This window comes from Octopus bimaculoides, chromosome 23, assembly GCF_001194135.2.
Source record: "Octopus bimaculoides isolate UCB-OBI-ISO-001 chromosome 23, ASM119413v2, whole genome shotgun sequence".
NCBI classification, from domain to species: domain Eukaryota; kingdom Metazoa; phylum Mollusca; class Cephalopoda; order Octopoda; family Octopodidae; genus Octopus; species Octopus bimaculoides.
Window position 1 is genome coordinate 32,058,055 of NC_069003.1, and position 15,031 is coordinate 32,073,085.

The 15,031-nt window shown below is 34.0% G+C and overlaps 1 protein-coding gene across 1 annotated transcript in view; it reads right to left on the minus strand.

The window, feature by feature from the left end:
* Positions 1-15,031, minus strand: part of LOC106873747 (RNA polymerase-associated protein LEO1) — a 43,752-nt gene that overhangs the window by 21,275 nt on the left and 7,446 nt on the right. The window lies entirely within an intron of this gene.

Here is a 15,031-nt window from a genome sequence, read left to right on the forward strand (position 1 = left end):
CTAACCGGCTTTCATTGTGGAGCAAATTTTCAAGAAGAAGGAGAATGAAAATGATTTTTACAAAGAAGTACAAAATGAAGAAAATAATATATAAAAAAATAAATATATATAAAAAAATAAATATACCAATACATTATATTGTCTTTGAGCTTTTGAAGTTCAATGGTAATCCATGTATATAATGGTTGGAGAAATAAGGATGCATGAGAATTCAGAGTTGTGTTAGGTTTAAAAAAAGGGTTAAAAGTTTGTGTTAAGCAGGAAGTGTGCTGTCAAAACAGGAAGTGTGTGTAAGGGGAGACAAATGTTTTTAGTTGGAGTTATGAACTCTTTTTCAACAGGAAGTTCCTGTTTCAACATAAACTGTGGTTGAGCAATTCTTAGACACACCAAATGTAACAACCTGGCCCTTTGAACTGCAGATACAACTCATTTTTGCCAGCTGAGTAGAGTGGAACAGCATGAAGTAAAGTGTCTTGCTCAAGGATACTACGAACTGCTGGGAATCAAACTCACAAATTCATGATAGTGAGCCAAAATATACTAACTACTAAGCCATATGTCTTTTACTGGTAGTGAAGAAGAAACTACGACATATAAAGTACAGACTATCTGATGACACATAGTTACATCTACTCCATTTTACATTTCACTCTCAAGGCTTGGATTGATACAAGATGATGACAGAAAACACTTGTGTAAAGTGCTGTATACAGGTGGGGTTGAATTTAGAATTTCACGAAGATGGAGAAATAACCTTAATTACATAGCATTCTCCCTGCACCATATCTCATTTACCTTAGGGGCCACAGAAGTTAAATGGATGATTTCTTTTTGATTGCAAATTAACTCTTTTGTTAGCATTTTCTGTTGAAATAGACTCTTTTTCTTTCAATTAATTTTGAAAATAATGAAAAAAAATTAGCAAAATAATTTTGTCACTATTAAGCGGATGCCTGGAGCATTAATTAACACAGAATTTTGAGGGATGGTTTTTTTTTTTTAAATTCATATCACTTTAACCTGTTTGTTACCATATTTTTGTTGAAATATACTGCTTTTGTTTTAATTAATTTTGAAAATAATGAAGAATTTATTAAAATAGCTCTTTCCTTATCAAGATGGTGTTTGCAGTATAAATTAAGGTTTTAGTTTAAATCATTTTAAAACAGAAAGCTTGTATCATAGAACCATGAGTGGATTCAGACAGGTTGGTATCATAAGGGTTAAAACAGGTACTTTATATAATAGACCCAGGGACAGTCTCAGTTGGATTGGTACCAAAAAGGTTTAAAATCCTCCGAAAATACTGCCTTAAAAATACACTGAATGACTTTTATCTGGTAAATCCTATGGTACAGAACAACTGCTAGACCAGAGCAGGGCATACAGCTGTTAGGTCACATCTATTTTTTTTTTTGAGAATTTCTAGTGATAGTATTCTAATCCATTAATCAATGCTTCAGGAAGGTTCAGAAGGATAGGGAAAGGAAGGCGGGGTAGGTGGAGAGTTCCTCTTAATTGTCATAATTGACACATTCCTCTGTACAATATTTTTACCATCCAATCTCCATCCACTCACTCATCCAGAACTGTTTCAAGCACTACAAAAGCTAAAAGAACAACAAAATATATATTGATTACATTGAACTAACTTAACCCTCCTTGTACTCAATCACCTCCTCCTCCTCCTTCTCCAAACACACAAGTCAACTGCTTTATCAGTGAAAGCACACAAGCCTGCTTCATCCGTAATAACAAATGCAAGGAATATTTAATATTGCCGGAGGAGGTATTTTTTTTTCAAGACAAAAAGCTGTTGATAAAAAAAAAAAAAAAAAAGAATCAAAAAAATATATATGAAAAAAAAAAACTATACACAAATAATATGAGATGGAATTATTTGAAAGAAAACAGAAAAGAGCCTTTTTTTTTTGTTTTGATAAAAAGGAAAGATAGTAAATTAATAATTTAAAATCCTGTTTACTGAACGACTCCCTTAAAGGGAACCATAGCAACAAGTTTTGAAGTGTGCTGACAGTTTTGCAAGAGGTGTTAATGAGATTTTTCTGCTTTTTTTTTTCTTTTGGATTATTATAAAGGGTTACAGGAAGGTAAACAATTAGGAAATGGAAACCAAAGAAGAGGAGGCGACAAGTTTTTAGAACTATAAACTAAAACAATTCCAAATTATTGCTTAACCCTTTTGCTGCAGAAATCAGATATATCCACTCAAAATTTCATTACCCTTAACAGTGGAAAGCGGTTCCATACACCAATCTATCTTTTGTTGGGGAATGTCATGGTTGGAACTATTTTCTCTTAAGATATGGCAAATTTATTGTGGCAACATGACTTGCAGAAAATACCAATCCTGATTTTTTAAAAAAGATATTTAACATCATTACTGGCATAAACAGGTAATTTAATTTCACAGTGAAAGGGTTAAGGGACCTTGTCAAACCTGTGATCAAAGACACTCAACCATGACTGTCCTACTTTTTTTACTAGTTACACTGAATTCAAGACCACATGATCCAATGTCTCCTATTTTTATTTTAACCCTTTTACTGCAAAAATCAGATATGTCCACCCAAAACTTTCACCGCCCTTAACTGCAGAGAGCAGTTTTATTCACCAATCTATCTTTTGTTGAGGAATGTCATGTTTGAAACTAATTTTTGTTGAGATATGTCAGGTTAATTGAGGCAACACGACTTGCAGAAAATACCAATTCTGTTTCTTATCAGACATTTAACATTATTACTCGAATAACCATGAAATTTGATTTTACAGTGAAATGATTAAGGAACCTTATCAAACCTTTGATTAAAGACATTCCAACCATGACTGTTGCACTTATTTTCTAGACACACTGAATTCAAAAAATACCAATGTTATTTTTTTGGTAGGTATTTAAAATCATTACTGGAATAACCATGAAATTTAAACAGTGAGAAAGTCTTAAAATAAAAAAAAAAGGAGGAAGAAGAAATGGGGATAGGGAGCATCAGGTGTACTGGTGGTGAATTTCGGGGAGCATGGCAGTTTTCAAGGTTGTAGTGGTCTCAACAGCTGACAACTGATGGAGGTAATTTATTCCATACTTCAGCAATTCTAAGTGTGTAAAAATGTAAATATGAAATTTTACATTAACCTATTTATTAATGGAAATCAAATATATTCAATCAAAATTTGATTACCCTTAACTGAAAGTATTTTTTTTATCAAGATATTTCAAGTTTGAGACAATGAGAGTTGCAGAAAATACCAATTCTATTTTTTTGGTAGATATCTAATATCATTACTGAAATAACTGAAATTTAATTACATAGTGAAATGGCTAAATGAAATGTAAATTATATTGTAAAAGCGTGTAAAAACTATTAAAGAAACATATCTATAGAACAGGGTTGAATCAAAAGTCTGAATCCAAAATCTGTTGATAGGAACAAAATTGCTTCAACCAGATCCTCTTTCATGGAAACTCTTCAATCTAATTTAGTTAATTTTCAATGTAGAAAGCAGTCAAATTAGTATCTGTGAAAATGGGAATTTTAATGCATTATATAATAATTTGTGATTGCACATGGTTGAGTGGTTAGTGTGTTGCACTAATGATCACAAAATTGTGGTTTCAATTCCCAGACTGGCAGTATGCTGTGTTCTTGAACAAAACACTTCATTTCCTGGCTTTAAGGGTATTACGAAAGGCCTGGCTGGAGGCACAACCTTCTGAGTTCTTTTACAGGGCTTAGAAAAACTGGAGGGCTCCTGCAATAAGTGTGTGAATCTGAGAAGGTAATATATTCGATAAAATCATAATTAACTGATCCTCCTGTATTTTCTATTACCCAAAGCCAAGAACTTTTCAGCACACCCTCGTAAATCAAGCATTTTCTAGTTATTTTTTTAAGTTTTAAAACACAGAGCAACTGAAGACTGTAGTTCTTAAGAGCGCTTAAGCTACAGCAAAATCAATGTGACAAGAATTTTCAATTATTAAGTGAACCCAGGAAGTTTTACTCTTTCGTGATCTTCGTTTTCACATTTCTAAGATTAACGAGAGAGAGAGAGATACACACACACACACCAGAATAAAGTGTTCGTATTTTAAAATCTCAATCAAAATTGAAGAGTTAATTATTACATTTTTATATTTGAAACAGTAACCAGTGTTTGAATGAGAATTTGACATCTGTACAGAAATATTGATTTTTTTTCCACAAGACAAATGATTAGTTTCTGTGGGGGATGGAGAGAGAAAGACTGAACGAAACAATACTGGTTGTTGCTGTTGTTAACCCTGAATTAGCCATAGAGAGCAAATTTATGACAAAGACACTTTTGTCAGAACTAATCTGACTTTTACACAGAATCTATCAGAGATTATATCCTCCAGTGCATTCTTTACTGAATCTTGTGAAGGCATGAAGCTTAGTGGTGAAGGTCATGAGTTGGATTCCTGGTGGCATGTTGTGCCCTTGAGCAAGACACTTTTTATTTCATGTCGCTCCAGTCCACTCAGCTGGCAAAAATGTGTTGTATTAGTAATTCACAGGGCTAGCCTCGTCACATTCTGCATCTTGCTGAGTTGCTTGCACATTAATATTACGAGCAAGCTGTTCTGTTGATTGGATCAACTGAAACACTTGTCATAACTGACAGAATGCCAGCCAGACAGTTTAAGAGAGTTGTCTAAATCGCCTCCATGTTGGATTTAGGTTCCTAACCAGAAGCAGAACTGTGAAATGGTGGACATAATCTAGAATCCCATTTCTGCAATTGTGAAACAGTATAAAAAAAATAAATCATCTGCTTGTTTGCTTCCCAACCGCATGATTCTGGGTTCAGTCACACTGTGTGGACTGTGTGACATCTTGGGTAAATGTCTTCTATAACCCTGGGCCTTCCAAAGCCTTGCAAGTTGATTTGGCAGTTGGAAACCAAAAGAAGCCTCTCATGTATATGTGTGTGTGTATATATATATATATATATATATATATATATATATATATATATATTCAAGATTAAATAAAAAGACAACAAATGGAAATATGACATACCTATGTGTGCGCGTGTATATACATATATAATTTTTAAAAATTTTAGTACAAAAATATATACATATATATATACATTTATATGTGTATAAGACAGCTCTCTTACACTTATTTCTAGCTGTTGTGAATGCTGGGTAATGACTGACCGTAAGAGTACAATTACAAATATAAGCATCTGAAATGAGGTTGCTCTGAAGAATCTCTGGAGAAATGTTACATGAAGAATACATAGCTCAGAGATCAGGGTGTCTTTCCATTGAGAGGTTACAACTCTGGTACGACAGACATGGGGTAAGAACTGAAGGAAAGAATTGCAGGATGGAGGATCCAACTGGGAGGAGACCCAGGGGTAGACCAAGAATGAAATGGTTGAATCTCATCCATAATCTCAGTTGGTCATGCTTGGGAATCTAGCCGGAAAGTCTAATGGGGGTTGCTTCTGATAGGACCCTGAGGGGGAGGTGCCTGAATATTCTACTCCCACGGTCCTCCCAGTAATAATGGGTGGAGAAGATGAATGGAATGAATAGAGGAATAAATGGCAAAATTAATACTACTGAGATAACGGAACTATATTTTTTATCACCATTTTATCTATTCAGTTATGCATATTTAGATATTTGCATGATGTGAAAATGTGTTGGTTTTTTTTTTTTTTATTACACGGATGTCATTATTAATGTCGAATCAAATTGTTATTTAATTACCATTTCATTGAAGTCGATAGATAAATGTGTATGTTATTAGTGTTAATAACCCATGTTAACTCTGATCCAACAGACTTATGATCAATGGTGTTCCAACTATGACCAACCAACCTTATTTTCTGACATATGTAGGACTACATTATTCAATTTGGTCTTCTTTGAGGATGATTTTCAGGGAAATTTAGTGGTTAATTCTCTTAGGTTCATTAACCACAGAGACTCTCATTAGCTTATTGCTTTAGTTGATGTTAAACCAAGTGCATCCTGATCGACAAACCACTCCATTTCGTACAGCCAGTGTAAATACAGAACATTATTTAATGTGCCCTTGTTTATGATAAAGACTACACAGAGATTTGACTGCTATTTCTAGCAAGTCAAGCAACCATATACAGTTTTCCACACAGGCTTGATTATATTGCCAACAGATGAGATAGAAGCCATGATTTTGAGGACGATAAATCACATTCAAACCAGCATGGCCTCTATTTCAGATATAGGACAATCTGTATCATCTAGCTTTACATCTGTCTATCTATACCCATCTATTTATCTACCAATATGTACACAATAAAGCAGCTTCCCACATATATATACACACACATACATACATACTTGTACATGAGAGCTATGATCTTGCAGTCTACCAGCATTCTTGTATTATATAGATATATGGGATCCTGCATTATCTGATACATACATATTTCTATTACTCTTTCCTATATAAAATATATTTGAGACTTGAACATTTTCTCTTCCAAAATTTTTTTTTAACAAATCTATATTTAGAAGAGCAACACCATTTTATCTCTTGAAGTTAATTCTCTATGATTCTCAAAACAGGAAAAAAATGTTGGTTAAAAAAAATGTATAATTTATTGATATTTTAATCGAGAAATTGAACAGTGAGTGTGTGTGTGTGTACTAGTTTCAAATGCAAAGCAGTCTTGGCTTTCAGCAGGAGAATCCTCAAGAGACCATCCAAAAATTTAAGAGCTGATTCCGAAATGGAAATGGGTAGTTTTGACTAATTTATATGCAGAGAATTGAAGTTATTTAATGAAACCTTTCCAAGAATATCCAATTTATTTTCTGAACAAGTTTACTTAAAAATGTCCATTTATTTTGAAGAAATTTGATTTACATTTATAATCTGAACATGCATTATTTTATGGGAAAGTCTAACCCATTCATGAGCATGCTTCTAATGAACAACATGGTTTATCTATTAATTAGTTGGTTTGTATTTGTTTATTTTAAAACAAAGAAGAATTTGTTGAGATTCTGTAAAATAACTCCTTCATTAATAGGTATATAAAGGAAGATTGTGAGTTCTGACATGAAATGAAAATAGAAAGTTACTCATTAAATTTGAATACATTTTTGAAAACAGGTTTAACCATTATTCATGCACATCCATCACGTGTCCACATGAGCACAGTCTTCACTCTTGAATGCTACATTTGTAAAAAAAATGTGCTTGTCTGTGCTCGATGGTTTCAAATTTTGATACAAGGCCATCAATTTCAGAGAATGCCTAAATATTCTACCTGTTTTATGTTTAAACCGGCCAGGTCCGGCTTTTCTCACCTACCCTACAATGTCACTCTAAAAATATATAAAACACATCATTGAAATCCCAACACAAGATATTGCAGGATTAATTCAAAACAATGTAAATAAATAAGGATTATAATAGACAGAGAGTAATTTGAATGCTAAAGGGTTCAAGTAATCTAGTTCTAAATTATCCTGGATAAACATGCTACTCACCCCATCATTTTAAGATAGAGAGCAGGGGTTTTCAACCATTTTTTGTCTGTGGACCCCTTTGATTACTATTTTATTCTGGTGGGCCCTCAAATCCATTCTCTGTTTAAAAACTAGTTCTATAGAAACTTCTTGCAAAATTCCTATTTTGTTTTTCACCCCAAGCTGTTTCTTGCAATACATAATGATACATACATGTAAAGCAACATTTTCCCAGGGGCCCTTAGAATACTTATTGTAGATCCCCAATTGCTTACTTTGTGTGGACCCCTAAAAATCTTGTATGGACCCCAGCTGAGAACCAATGATATAGAGCAGGGGTTCTCAACCATTTTTTTTATCTATGGACCCCTTTGATTACTATTTTATTCTAGTAGACCCCCCCCCCAAAGCCATTTGATGTTTGAGAACTAGTTTTATAGAAACTTCTTTCAAAATTCCTATTTAGTTTTTCACACATTAGCTTGTATAGGTTGAACTATGTAAAATGTTTGGGAGAGAAACCTAGCTGTTTCTTGTAATATATACATCTAAGGCAAAATTTTTCTGGGGGTCCTTAAAATAGTGTTGTGGCTGCCAAATTTACTATTTTGCTATGCGGATCCCTGAAAATCTTACGTGGACCCTCAGGGGCCATATGGACCCCAGCTGAGAACCACTGATATAGAGTGTGAACTGATGGAGATTAGGTAGCTATTTCTAGCAAATGAATGAGCTCATAGAGGCTCTCTTGTTGCCTTGCTCATTGCCAAAGTAATTTGCATATATGGCTGGTAAACAAGTGAAGAGAAGAAATTAAATATAGTGCTACTTGGATATGAAATTCAAGCTGGTTGCCAATAATTTTTTTAATGTTAAAAAGATTAGCAATAAAATGTTATTTATTAACTCTATCTTTAGTTGGCATACATTTTCAATGAAGATGAGATCACTCAAACTAAATGGATATTTTATGATTTTATGGATTGAATAAATTTTCTAAAAAAATTGAATAAATTAAATAATTCATACAAAGATAAGGTGATAAGCTTTCTTAAAAATAACCCCAAAATAATTCTATCTGTTATGCTAACACGGTGAAAAATAAAAGGGACATAAAATGAAGCTAATTTTTAATTTTCTTTTATGAAATGATCACAAACATAGGTGTGAAATTATGTAGTTTGGAAAATGAATAAGCATGGCTTTTTGGTTGAGAAGTTTGCTTCCCAACATGTAGTCTGGGTTCAATCCCACTGCACTGCACTGCACCTTGGGCAGGTGTTTGTATTATAGCCCTGGGATATTCAAAACCTTGTGAGTAGATATGGTAGACAGAAGCTGAAAGCTCATTGTATATATATCTATGTGTACGTGTGTTTGCGTTTGTCTAACCTGCACTGCTTGACAGCCAGTGTTAGGTTGGTTATGTCCCCATAACTTAGCAGTTCAGCAAAAGAGACTGGTAGAATACCAGGCTTAAAAAAAAAGCACCGGGGTTGATTTATTTGACTAAATCCTTTAAGGCAATGCCCCAGCATGACCACAATCCAATAAAAGAAACTAAATTGACAAAAAACTTGACTGGTGCTTTACTTTATTAACCCCAGGAGAATGAAATGCAAAGTTACTTTTGACTGGATTTAAACCCAGAATGCGAAAAACACATTCTTAAATGTCACAAAGTATTTTATCCCGCACACCAGTGATTCTGTTAATTTTGTTACCTAATCATCACCAAAACCCTGTTGGGAGTCTCAAGCTGAAGGAGTCTCCACACGATCGTTCAACTTCCTAGAAATAGCAACTGAACCTCTCATTGTGTTCTTTAACCTTTTAGCAATCAAACAGGCCATATCAGGCCGAAATATTTAACCTGTTTTATGTTGAAACTGGTCGGATCTGGCCTCGCACCTCAACCCTACAATGTCATTCTAAAACTAAACAATCACATCATCAACGTCTCTAAATTACAAGATAATGCATGATTAATTAAAAATAATATAAATGAAACAAACATTATATTTGACAGAATAATCTGATACACACAGACATATACTCATTTAAAATGGGTTGGTCATGGATAGAATACCTTTGATCACAGTAAGTTTGCTTGATCAGAAGCAGCCTGGGGCTAAACAGGAATCTCAAAAGTATTTATGATGGCCTAACAAGAGAGAGAGAGGAAGAGAGGAGAGAGAGATGGGGGAGAAGAGATAGAAGGATATATATATAGAAAGAGAGAGAGAGAGAGAGAGAGAGAGAGAGAGAGAGAGAGAGAGAGAGAGAGAGAGCTCAGTAGTCTAGTTTAGATATGGCGATCTTCTTGCAATGATTTAGATCAGTCTTGGAGCTATTTCTAGGAAAGTCTGCTTCGGCAAATGATAACTATGCAGAAGTAGGCTAAATTTCACGGACAAAGTCTGGTGTGAAGAATTTGGTGCCACAGATCAAGGTAAGAAGATAAACAGAGAGATAAGGTGTTCTAGAAATTCACACAAACCATGCCAGCATGAAAATGTAGACTTTAAACCAGCACGATGGCAGTATTGATTGTTACATGTTATTAATAGGGAAAAGAGAGAGAGAGAGAGAGAGAGAGAGAGAGAGAGAGAGGGGGGAGAGGGAGATAATATAGGAAAAATTATTTCATGGTATTTTACATTTGTATAATTTTTGCATCTATTTTCCCTATGGTCGAGTGGTTTTTCCAATGAATGGATTTTGCATCAGTATATCGGTTTCGTTGAAGGTTTCCATTTGTTCAATGAACAGGATTATCTACACATTGTATTAAAATATAAACGGTTGAGTATTCCAACCTGCTAGAAATAGCAGCCACACATTCCTCAAACCAACCTACCACCTCAACCTTGTAGCATTTAAATTGGCAATATCTGACCCAAATATTCTTGTTTTATGTTCAAACCAACCAGATCTGCCCTCTCACATATACCCTACAATGTCATTCTAAAAATAAAGAGCACTCAGAGAGCACAAACTTCTGTCAAGGCAACACCAACATTCTCTCAATGATTAGCCAGAGATGATTTTTAAAATGAGAACATCTGAAATAATCTCAACTGCTCTCACAAACTAGAATACTAAAACTGAATCCGACCGCTCTCAAACATTAAGTAAAAACACTGGAAAAAATAATCCAGAATCCTTGTCCGGTACCTGATTGACCCCAATGGTAGACAGGGAATGTGAAGGTGGCTGTAGAAAATTTAGTAACAGTAATAAGTAGTTTATCTTTATCTATCTAATACAAGCCAAAGTTAACAAATTCACCATTGAAAATATTTACAGCCTAAAGAGAGATAATTGAAAAGACTTGAAAGTTAACATAAGATCGTAATCATGTAAAGTAAAGTAAATATAACAAATAATCCTGAATCCTTGTCCCGTACTGGATCAATCCCAAAATCTAATCAGTTCATGCCAGTCATGAGGCCAAACATCTCTGAAAGTTTCATCCAAATCCATCCAGCAGTTCTTGAGATATCTTGTCCACAGACAAGCAAACAAACGCAACTGAAAACAATAGCCCCGCCTTCGTTAAGGCAGGGGTAATAATCAATTCAAAACAATGTGAATAAATAAGCTTTACATTTGACAGAGTAGAGTAATCTGAATGCTAAAGAGTGAAATTAGTAAAGGACACATTAGAAAATATAGTCCTATATATACAAAAGGACAAGATAATATATACATACATATGTATGTATATCATCTACTTTACTTTCCCTAAGCAACTCATACACCATAACTTGACCTGTTATAAATAGCAGCCAAATTTCTCACTAATTGCACCATATCATCTTACATAAGAATAGGCCATCTTGAGCAATATATTTCGTTAAATACAAAAATAGAACAATATACACAAACCAGTAGAAAAGTGTCCAAAGTGCAGTATTTCTGCCTCTTTATATAATTACATTTAATAATTTAATTTATATAATTGGCAATTAATTAATGTCAGTTGGGAAACAAGCATAAAGTGAATTAGAAAGTCACTCTGAAAGGTCTTTCGCCGTCACTGATAATGATGAAACTTTTCATATTTGTAACAAAACCCTGATTAGGTTTTGTGGTTAATAAATGCATAACGACTCTGTATTAAACACAATGGTGGATTTTTCCTGTCATAAATGACGGATGAGGGTTCTGCAACTTCTTCCTGAACCTGTATAACCTGTATAAATGATTTGTTTATAGTGATCAAATATTCGTTCGGTACATCAGTCCACTCCCTACATCAAGTCGACATTGCCTGAACAGGTACACAATGTATCACATGTCAAGATGTTGAAATGATCGCAAAGCAACAGGGCATGGAATGAAGTGATTTGCTCAAAAACATAACACACTGCTCAGTCTGGGAATCGAAACCACAATCTTACAGCCATGAGTGTGACACCCTAATGACTAGGCCATGTGCCTTTGCCACTCAATACAATAAATGGCACTCCATTGGTTACAACAATGAAGGTTCTAGTTGATCTGATCAATGGAACAACCTACTCCTGAAATTAATGTGCAACTGGCTGAACACTCCACAGACATGCATACCCTTCACATAATTTTCTAGGAGATTGCATGCAATTTTAATGTAAGCTTTTAACATAGGTCACTTTTAAACATGGAGTGTGTATTATAGAACCAAGGGTGGTCCCAGGAGGGTTGGTGGTAAAAGGGTTAAAGTACATTAATTTCTTTCCTTTATCTGATGAAATATTCTTTGGAAATGTTATTAGAAGATTACAATTTTTGTTTTTTTAAATACTAGCTGAAGAGATAAATGTTTTTGAAAATGCAGACTATTGTTATTTAAAAGTTGTTAGAATAAACGATGTGTATACAGCTAGGTATTCACCTAAATGTTAATGGCTCAACATGGAACATACAAGTGGTACTCATATTTCTTCCTAGATAGATTGAGGCAAGCAAATTAATATACTCTGCCCCAGAGTGAAATGTGAAAGATCTAATCTTATGACCTGAGGGGCCATTAGTCCAGCATCTTAATAAGACAAAAGACATAAATATTTCCAATACCAGGAGATGGTCCAGCCCATAAATTCTCACATTTATATTATGTTTAATGACCAAAGTCATGTAAGCAGAACATGAGTCATAAATAATGTTGAAGTAGGGCGGCCTTTGTGGCAAAGTCAACTCCTACAAACATTACAAGCCATAAATCAAACAAGATTGGGATTGTAACAGTAAATAATTAGAATAATGAAAATTAAACACAATCATAATGTTTGGCCTTATAATTAGAATGAATTAGAGTGAAAAGTTTTACAAAGAAATTAAAGTCAAAATATATTTTTTTATAAAAAGCGTCAACTGAATAACTGACAAAAATATCTGTCTTTTTTTTTTTTTATGCAACTTCAAATATTTAAAAAGTGACTAAACTTTAACATCCATCACAGCATCATTAGGGACTAAATTACTACTTTAATGTACTTTTAAACTGCTCACCTGACAAATTGCGTGCGTGTGTGTATATGTATCTGTGTACATACACATATGCATACATACATACTTTTACCTACATATATACATGTATATATATCAGATATATATATATATATATATATATGCAAATATATGCACACACACACACACGGAGTCCAATCACAAGAATAAATGTTGATTTTAAACTATCCTTGATCAAACAAGAAGGAAAGAAAAAATCTTTCAATCTTAACCTCTGTTATGGTGGAATATTTAAATATTGAAATGATGAAAATGATGATAAAGGGGGAACTTAATAAATCTAAAAATAAAATATGTCAGTAAAAATGGATACTAAACAAATAAAAATGTGGATACTAAAATCATAGTTCAGTTATAATTAGCATAAAGCCCTGCCATAAAAAAATAGCTCTTTTGATCAGATTCCTTAAAGTTATACAATTTGCACTTTTCTCTGAGCTTTGATGTTTAAGCTTTACCCCCACCTCTCATTAGAACAGGGAAAACGTCAATGTCATGGAAAAAAAAAGATTGAATGTAATGATCTTTTTAAAGAACTACATTATTTGGTTAAAATTCAATTAAAGAAGGATAAAATTTGGAAAGGTGGGGGTGGTCATTGAAATCAGAATTATCTCCCTTAATGTGGTTTATGTGTCACACCTAAACTTGTAACATACATAAACCAAGTTTCTTACATGGTCTTCCAACGTACAAGAAACAGCAACTAAATCACCTTCAAATCACACTCTAAAGAAAAAAAAAAGACACATTAGATAATGTAGTCTTAGACATAGGAGCTAATAAAGGAGCTTCTCAACCATTTTTTGCTTACAGACCCAGACCCCTATTTTACTCAGGTGGACTCCCACAGCCATGCAATGTTTAAAAAAAAATCTTATTCCTAAAATTGAATATTATTATGAATTTTATAAATGTTAAAATACTTTGAGCATTGCAGATGTAGAACCAATTTATTGCTCATAAATTTTAACTACAAGATCTTATATTAACCCCCAAGGGCTATATGAACCCCAGTTGAGAACCACAGCTCTACATGGTTGCTAGACAGGCTAGAAACAACAGTCAAATTTAGCTCAAACCACATATATAAATTCTTCTTTAAAACTTACTGAAACAAAAAGCAGTGTTTCAACAGGAATATGGTAACAAAAGGGTTAATGGCATACTTAGGACTCTGACCTCCCTGACATTAAGTCTCCCGGGCTGCCATCCAAGTACTTAGAATCCTAAGTGTTGGAACAAATACAACAGGGTATCTTGCCTGATACTCTAATGGTTCTGCCTGTCCTCTACCATGGAGCAGTAATTTTTTTAATTGATCCCACCCCACAAAAGATGAAAGGCAACATTGACCCAGGAGGTACTTGAAGTTAGAGTTCGGAGAGATGAAACAAATACTACAAACTATTTTTGCCTGTGTTCTAATCACTCTGCCAATTAAATTGTTTTCATCACTGGTTTCCTCAATCAGGTTGGACTTAGTAGGGAGGGCTAAACAATAATATATTCAGTAGAACTTGAATTTAAAATCACCAGGTCTAGTTTTTCCTTCTTGTGTTTTTATATGTTAGTTGGTGGACGGGGAGAAAGGAGGGACCGCAGACCCTCCCAAGCTGGAAAAATAGATGTGGTCTGATCACAGGTGCTTTATGTTGCATTGGCAGGAGCGCTTTACACGTGGCACCAGTAAGGCTGCTTTATATGTGGCATCAACACAGGTGCACATTTTGCATGGTACCGGCACGGGCTCTCTTTACAAACAACAAATAAAACTTATGAGCAAGATTCTCCCAGCCCATCTAAGAGAGCAGATACAACTTGTCCAATACATGACAGTATGGAAATCAGATGTAAAATGGCCATGATGACAACGGTATAAAAAGAAAAAAATAATATGTTTTCTATATATAAGATAAATATAAAGTTTTGAAAGCCATCTATGTAAATATATTCTTGATGTGATATATATATATATATATATATATATATATA